The 6,995-nt window shown below is 50.4% G+C and overlaps 1 long non-coding RNA gene across 1 annotated transcript; it reads right to left on the bottom strand.

The window, feature by feature from the left end:
- Positions 1-2,825: 2,825 nt before the first annotated feature.
- LOC148051292 (uncharacterized) lies at positions 2,826-6,727 on the bottom strand. The gene is made up of 3 exons (XR_015699899.1): positions 6,534-6,727; positions 4,020-4,119; positions 2,826-3,488 (listed from the first exon to the last, which is right to left on the bottom strand). It is a non-coding gene; the product is annotated as an uncharacterized LOC148051292 (long non-coding RNA).
- Between the last annotated feature and the right edge of the window lie 268 nt (positions 6,728-6,995).

Below are 6,995 nucleotides of genomic sequence, written 5' to 3' on the forward strand. Positions count from 1 at the left end.
AAATAAAGGAAAAATTAAAAGATAGGGACAGCGAACTAAAACAGATGTGGAAAGAAAATTTAAAAAGCAACGGCACGAATGAAAGAAAAAGAAATAATTTTTTAAACAACAGCAAAGGGAATAAAAGTGGGCATAGAAAGAACATTTAATAAGCAGAGGGGAACTAGGGGAATAAAGGGGAAAAATTGAAAAATAGGGACAGCAAACTCAGAGATGGAGAAAGAACATTGAAAAAGCGAGGGCACTAAGGACAGACAAGAAATTATGAAAAGAAAAGACAGCAAAATAAAGACTGCAAAGGGAATAAACGTAGACAATTTTAAAAGCGACAGGGATTAGGGAAATAAAGGGAAAATTATGAGATAAGGAGAGCAAACTAAAACAGAGATGTAAAAATAAAATTTTTAAAGTGACGGCACTAAGACAAGAAATTATTAAAAAAATTCAAAGGTAATAAAAGTAGGCATAGAAAGAAGATTTAATAAGCAGAGGGGAATTAGGGAAACAAAGGGAAAAATTAGGAAATAGGGACAGTGAACTAAAATAAATGCAGAAAGAAACTCTAAAAAGCAAGGGCACTAACCAAAGACAAGAAATTATTAAAAGACAAGACAGCAACATAAAGACAGTGAACGAGGTAAAAGTAGAAAAATCTGAAAAGCAAGGGGGATTAGGGAAATAAAATGGAAAAATTTAAAAATAGGGACTGAACTAAAACCGAGATGTAGAAAGAAAAGAAATAATTAAAAAATAAAGGCATCAAAAGTAAGAAAAGTAAGCATAGAAAGAACATTTTCAAAGGGGGCGATAAGGGAAAAATTAAAACATAGAGACAGCAGGCTAGAACAGATTAAAATAGAACATCTAAAAAGCAAAGGAATTAAAGAAAGGCAAGAAGTAATTAAAAGAACAGCATAATAAAGACTGGGAACGGCATAAAAGAAAATTTTAAAAAGTAACAGGGATTAGAGAAATAAATGGAAAAATTAAAAAATAGTGGCAGTGAACTTAAAGAGATGGAGAAGGAAAATTTAAAAAGTGAGGGCACTATGGAAAGACAAGAAATAATTAAAACATAAATACAGGGAAATAATGACAGCTACTGGAACAAAAGGAGACAGAAAACTTTAAAAGAAACTGTGATTAAGGAAATAAGGATAACATTCAAAAATAGCATCACTGAACTACAATGGAGATGATGAAAGAAAATCTAAAAAGCGATAGCACTAAGGAAAGACAAGAAAGGACAATCAAAAACTAACAGCAGCAAACGGGATAAAAGTAGAACATTTTAAAAGCCAAAGGACGGAGAAAGGAAAGAACTAAAAAATAGCAGCAGTGAACTACAATGCAGAAATAAAAAAAAAAATGCACTAAGGAAATACAAGAAATCATTCAAAACTACAGATGGTGAACAGGAGAAAAGTGGGCAGAGAAAGAAAATTTGCAAAGCCATGAGCATTAGGGAAAAGAAGGGGAGGGAACTAAAAACTAGGGACAGCAAACGAAAGGCAGAGCAAGAAAATTTAAAACGGGAGGGCCCCAAGGAAAGACAAGAAATAATTAACTAGAGCACAATAAAGACAGCAAAGGGGATAAAAGGAGACAGAAAATTTAAAAGCAATGGAGATTAAAGCCATATTGAGCAAATGAAAAAACGGCGATGGCAAACTATAAGGAAAATAAGGAAAAAATTAATCGAAACTGTGAACTAAAAGAGAGATGTAGAATTAAAAAATTGTAAAAGCAATGGCAGTAATGAAAAACAAGAAAAAATAATTAACATCTCATGACAGCAAAGGAGATAAAAGTAGAAAATTTTAAAAACCAATGATCAAGATTAAGAAAGGAAAAAAGGAAAACCCAAATATTAAGATTAAGAAAGGAAAGCACTAAAAAATAGTGACAGCTAACTACAACACAGACATAAATAGACATTTTAAAAAGCAAAGGCACTAAGGAAAGACAAGAAATCATTAAATAATAAAGACAGTGAACAGGATAAAAGTAGGCATAGAAAGAAAACTAAAAGAAAAAGAAAACAAACTAAGAGAGAGCTGTGGAAAGAAAATTTTAAAAGGTAGGGCACTAAGGAAAGACAAAAAAATAATTAAAGATAAATACATCAAAATAAAGACAGGAAATGGTATAAAAACAGACAAACTTTTAAAAGCAATGGTGATTAAGGAAATAAGGAAAAAATTTTAAAATCCCATTGGTGAACTAAAATGGAGATGGAAAAGAAGATTTAAAAAGTGATGGCACTAAGGAAAAACAAGAAAGAATAATTAAAAATCAATGACAGCAAACAAGATGCAAGTAGAAATTTTAAAAGCCAAAGGATTAAGAGAGGAAAGCAGTACAAAGTAGCAACATTGAACTACAATGCAGACATAGACAGAAATTTTTAAAAGCGACAGTGCTAAGGAAAGACAAGAAATCATTCAAAATAAAGACAGTGAACGGAATAAAAGGAGGCATAGAAAGAAAACTTAAAAAGCAATCAGCATTAGGGACAGTGCACTAAAACAGAGATGCAGAAACAAAATTTTAAAAAGCAAGGGCACTAAGGAAAGACAAGAAATAATTGGGAAAATTAAAAAACAGGACATCAGGAAGTGATTTAAAAACCCGCATCGGTGAACTAAAACGGAGACGGAAAAAACGGAAAAAGACAGAAAATTATTTTTGAATCATTTATATAATACAGCAGATATAGGTTTGTATTTGGAAATCCTTCTTTTTATATATATATATATATATATATGAATTCTGTATATATACATATGAATATTATTTTTCAATATATATATATATATATATATATATAAAGGCGAGAGATTTTTCTCTACTGCAATGCCTCACACCCGTATTTACAGTTTTGAACGTTTTTAATCACACACACGAATTTTCGAGGCCGATTCCTCCTCTTTTGTCCACGTCTCTCCTTGGACCTGGATCGCTTTTAGTACGGACGCTAGTATCTCAGTAAGCTTTTCAAGGACTACTCTAAGATATTTTCAAAACTTATTGACTGAAAAAGCACACAGCTTCTATGACGAAAACAAAGCCTGTTTCTTCTGAACGCCTGAACTCTTACAAACGGCGTCTTTCCTCTTTTAGGACGCAACTATTTTCCCGATATCATTTCCTAGTAAGCGCACAGAAACAGAAGATTGCGCTTTCAGGAAGGCAAAATAAACGGAGGGAAGTCGGCTTTGCACAGGCAGAACACGCTCCAGCGCAGACCTTCTTTTCCTTTTAGGATCTGCGTTAAAATAGTTCCTAGAAAAACTACAGAAGGAAGGAGAGCTGGCGCATTCTTGACGTTAACTTTGAAGTCCATGCTCCAAGCGCCTTAGGAAAAACGCGGACACGCATCGCGGACGTACCTTGTACTCGCAGACCGCTACGCAGCCTTTCCGTCCGTCTTGCGCTTTCACGGCAGAAGAAAGGGCGACCACGGTGAAACGGCGGCAGCTGACACTCTGCTGAGAGAGGAAAAAAAACCTGTAGCATAAAGCTGGGGAGGAGTCCCAAGCTGCCCGGTTTTGTGAAGTCTTGCGAAGGCTACAGCCGAGCGAAGGAAAAAATAGCCCTTTGGAACATAGTGCCAAACAACATTCGGCAATAAAACTCGGAGGCGTTTGACACGCGCCCATTTTTTGGTAACTTGCTATTTGCTTCCTGTTATCGTTGTTCTTCCTTCAGAACCTCTACTTGGAGCCAACTTCTTTGCTACCGGTTCAAGCGTTTCCCTTCCTGGTATTACTAGCACACGGGCCCAGGCAAGTCCCTGAACTGCTCTTCCGAACTTCTCCAAACGACAATTACAGCCACGAAAGAGGACTTCAAGAGAGGAAAAGGAGAGGCCGGGCAGCAAAAGAGCTCTGCAGGCTGCCACCAGTCAACATTCCACTCTTTTTTTTTCTTTTTTTTCTTTTAAATCCACCCCCCAGCCCCCAAATACAAACAAAAAAACCCCATGACCTTGTATTTTTTTTCCTTTGGGAGCTCACCCCTGTCTCAGCACAGTGTCCTCCACAGAGCAGGAAGCGCAGACGATCTGTATCCCGATTTGCACGCGACGAATCCGTGTTCAGAAGAAATAGGCCAGATCTGTAAGACCGGTGTTATTTTGGGGGTTTTAACAATCACAACGCAATTGCATCGACCGACGCGTTTGTGAGAAAACTCCTTAACTTCTAAACGTAGCACCTCCTTGGGTAAAAAAACGTGTGCGAGACTGAAAAAAAGGGATGATTCAGAGCTCCCGCTCACGATGGAGCCGTGGCGAAAGGAATGAAAGTGAAGACAAACAGCAGCAACAGGAAGTGAAATTCGGCTTTAATTCTAGGCACGTGCTTAAGAGACTCTCCAAGCCCACACCTCAATCCTAGGAGCGACTAGCCCTTTTCTGGAAGGACAAACTTTGTTACTTCAAAGTCCTAGACCGAAGGCTCCACGGAACAGAACGTGCACCGAGCCACAGGCCACCGTGCCATCGACGCTCTGATGGCAAAGAAAAACCAAGGAAAACTAAAGTTTAAAGATCGGTTTCCATCGCGTTTCATTCCTTACGTTTCCACTGGCACCTAGGTGCTCCAAAATGAACTCTACTGACACCGCATGTTACTAACAATTTAGTTCTGCGTATCAAAACAACAGGCTATTTCCAGCTCGCCCATCAAAGTAGCACGACCGACCAGAAGAGAAACACCGGACCCTAAAGAAGGGAACAGGCAGCTCTTCATTTCTCCTAGAGGAAAGTCTGTTCTTTTGCCCGGAAGGCAAACAGCCGAAACTGCCAAGGGAGCACTGCAGGAACGCGGCGCGCTCTCTCAGCTGCAATTTGTCATCGGCTTTTCTGCACGGGCAGCGGCTTTGCCTTTCCTCTGGCTTTGATGTGGCGCCCCTGGAGCGTCCTTGACCCGGCAAGGGTTTCTCCCCGCTCCCGCAGCCCCAGACACGCGATTACCTGAGCGCCGAGCGGAATCACCCACGCGGGATTTTCTTCCCGGGACGCAGAAGGTGACGCTGGGAAAGGAGGAGGCAAAAAAGGAAGCGGTTTGTCCGGCAGCCACGGCCCTAGAAACTACACCTCCCGGCATGCCCCGGGGAACCAACGTGGCCGACCAAAAGCCCCGGATGCCAGGGGACGCAGCCCTCCGTGCTTTGGGATCCTGCGGGGACACCGTTCACCGCGCCACCGCCGCACGTGGAAGCCCCGCCGAGCCCCCAGCGCGGCTCCCCCCCGCCGCCCGGCCCCGGAGCGGAGCGGCGCGGCTCCGGCGCGGCGCCCGCCCAACTCCGGGCTCACCTCGCCACCGGCCCCGACCCGACGCGCCCCCCTCGCCCGGCTCCGGGAAGCCCCGCCCGCCCGGCTCCCACACGGCACCGAACCCTCCCCGCTCCGTGCCTCCCGCCGGCCCGCCGCTCCCCCGCAGGCAAGGGAAAGGAGGAGGCAAAAAAGGAAGCGGTTTGCCCGGCAGCCACGGCCCTAGAAACTACACCTCCCGGCATGCCCCGGGGAACCAACGTGACCGACCAAAAGCCCCGGATGCCGCGAGACGCAACCCTCCGTGCTTTGGGACCCTGCGGGGACACCGTTCCCCCCGCCGCCGCCGCACGTGGAAGCCCCGCCGAGCCCCCAGCGCGGCTCCGGGCAGCCCCCGCCAACACCTCCGGCTGCCCGCCCCCGCCCGGCGCCGACGCGGCGCGGCGCCCCCGCGCCCGGCCCCGGACCGGCGCGGCTCGGCGCGGCACCCCCCGCCCCGGAGCGGCGCGGCTCGGCGCGGCACCCCCCCGCCCCGGAGCGGCGCGGCTCGGCGCGGCGCTCCCCCGCTGCCCAACCCCGGCGCGGCTCGGTGCGGCGCGCCCCCCGCCGCCCGGCCCCGGAGCGGCGCGGCTCGGCGCGGCGCCCCCCCGCCGCCCGGCCCCGGAGCGGCGCGGCTCGGCGCGGCGCCCCCCCCCGCCGCCCGGCCCCGGAGCGGCGCGGCTCGGCGCGGCGCTCCCCGCCGCCCGGCCCCGGAGCGGCGCGGCTCGGTGCGGCGCCTCTCCGCCGCCCGGCCCCGGACCGGCGCGGCGCCTGCCCAGCATCGAATCAGTGCGGCTCAGATCGGCGCGGCGGCCCCCCGGCGCCCGGCCCCAGAGCGGCGCGGCTCGGCGCGGCGCCCGCCCGGCCCCGGGCCGGCGCGGCTCGGCTCGGCGCGACGCTCTCCCGCCGCCCGGCCCCGGCGCGGCTCGGCGCTGCCCCGCCGCCCGGCCCCGGCGCGGCTCGGCGCTGCCCCGCCGCCCGGCCCGCACCGGCGCGGCGCCCGCCCAGCATCGAACCAGCGCGGCTCAGCTCGGCGCGGCGCCCCCCGCCGCCCGGCCCCGGAGCGGCGCGGCGCCCCCCCGCCGCCCGGCCCCGGGAAGCCCCACCCGCCCGGCTCCCACACGGCACCGCACCCTCCCCGCTCCGTGCCTCCCGCCGGCCCGGCCGCTCCCCCCCCCCAGGCACCGCCGCCCTTCTCGGGACTTTCCCCGCTCACCTCCTCCCTGCCTGCAGCCGCAGCCGGGCTCCCGCTGGCCCCTCCGCGGGGGGAAGCTCCACCCACGGCGCGATGCCCGCCCCCGATGCACCTCGCAGGCGCTGGCGAAGCTCCGCCCTCCCAGCGGAAAACCCCGCCCTCTGCAGCCAAGCTCTGCCCTGCACACAGCACGCATGCGCCGGTGAAGCTCCGCCCCCTCGGCAAAGCTCCACCCTCCCATGGCAAAGCTCCGCCCCCCGCAGCAAAGCTCCGCCCCTGAGACAGCGCGCATGCGCAGACAAAGCTCCGCCCTTCACAGCAAACCTCCGCCCTCCCACGGCAAAGCTCCGCCCCCCGCAGCAAAGCTCCGCCCCTGAGACAGCGCGCATGCGCAGACAAAGCTCCGCCCTTCACAGCAAACCTCCGCCCTCCCACGGCAAAGCTCCGCCCCCCGCGGCAAGGCTCCGCCCCCGACGCATCGCG

The sequence above is a fragment of the Nipponia nippon genome, unplaced genomic scaffold (assembly GCF_047370975.1).
Source record: "Nipponia nippon isolate SJK-2023a ecotype South Korea unplaced genomic scaffold, ASM4737097v1 scaffold_6, whole genome shotgun sequence".
NCBI lineage: Eukaryota > Metazoa > Chordata > Aves > Pelecaniformes > Threskiornithidae > Nipponia > Nipponia nippon.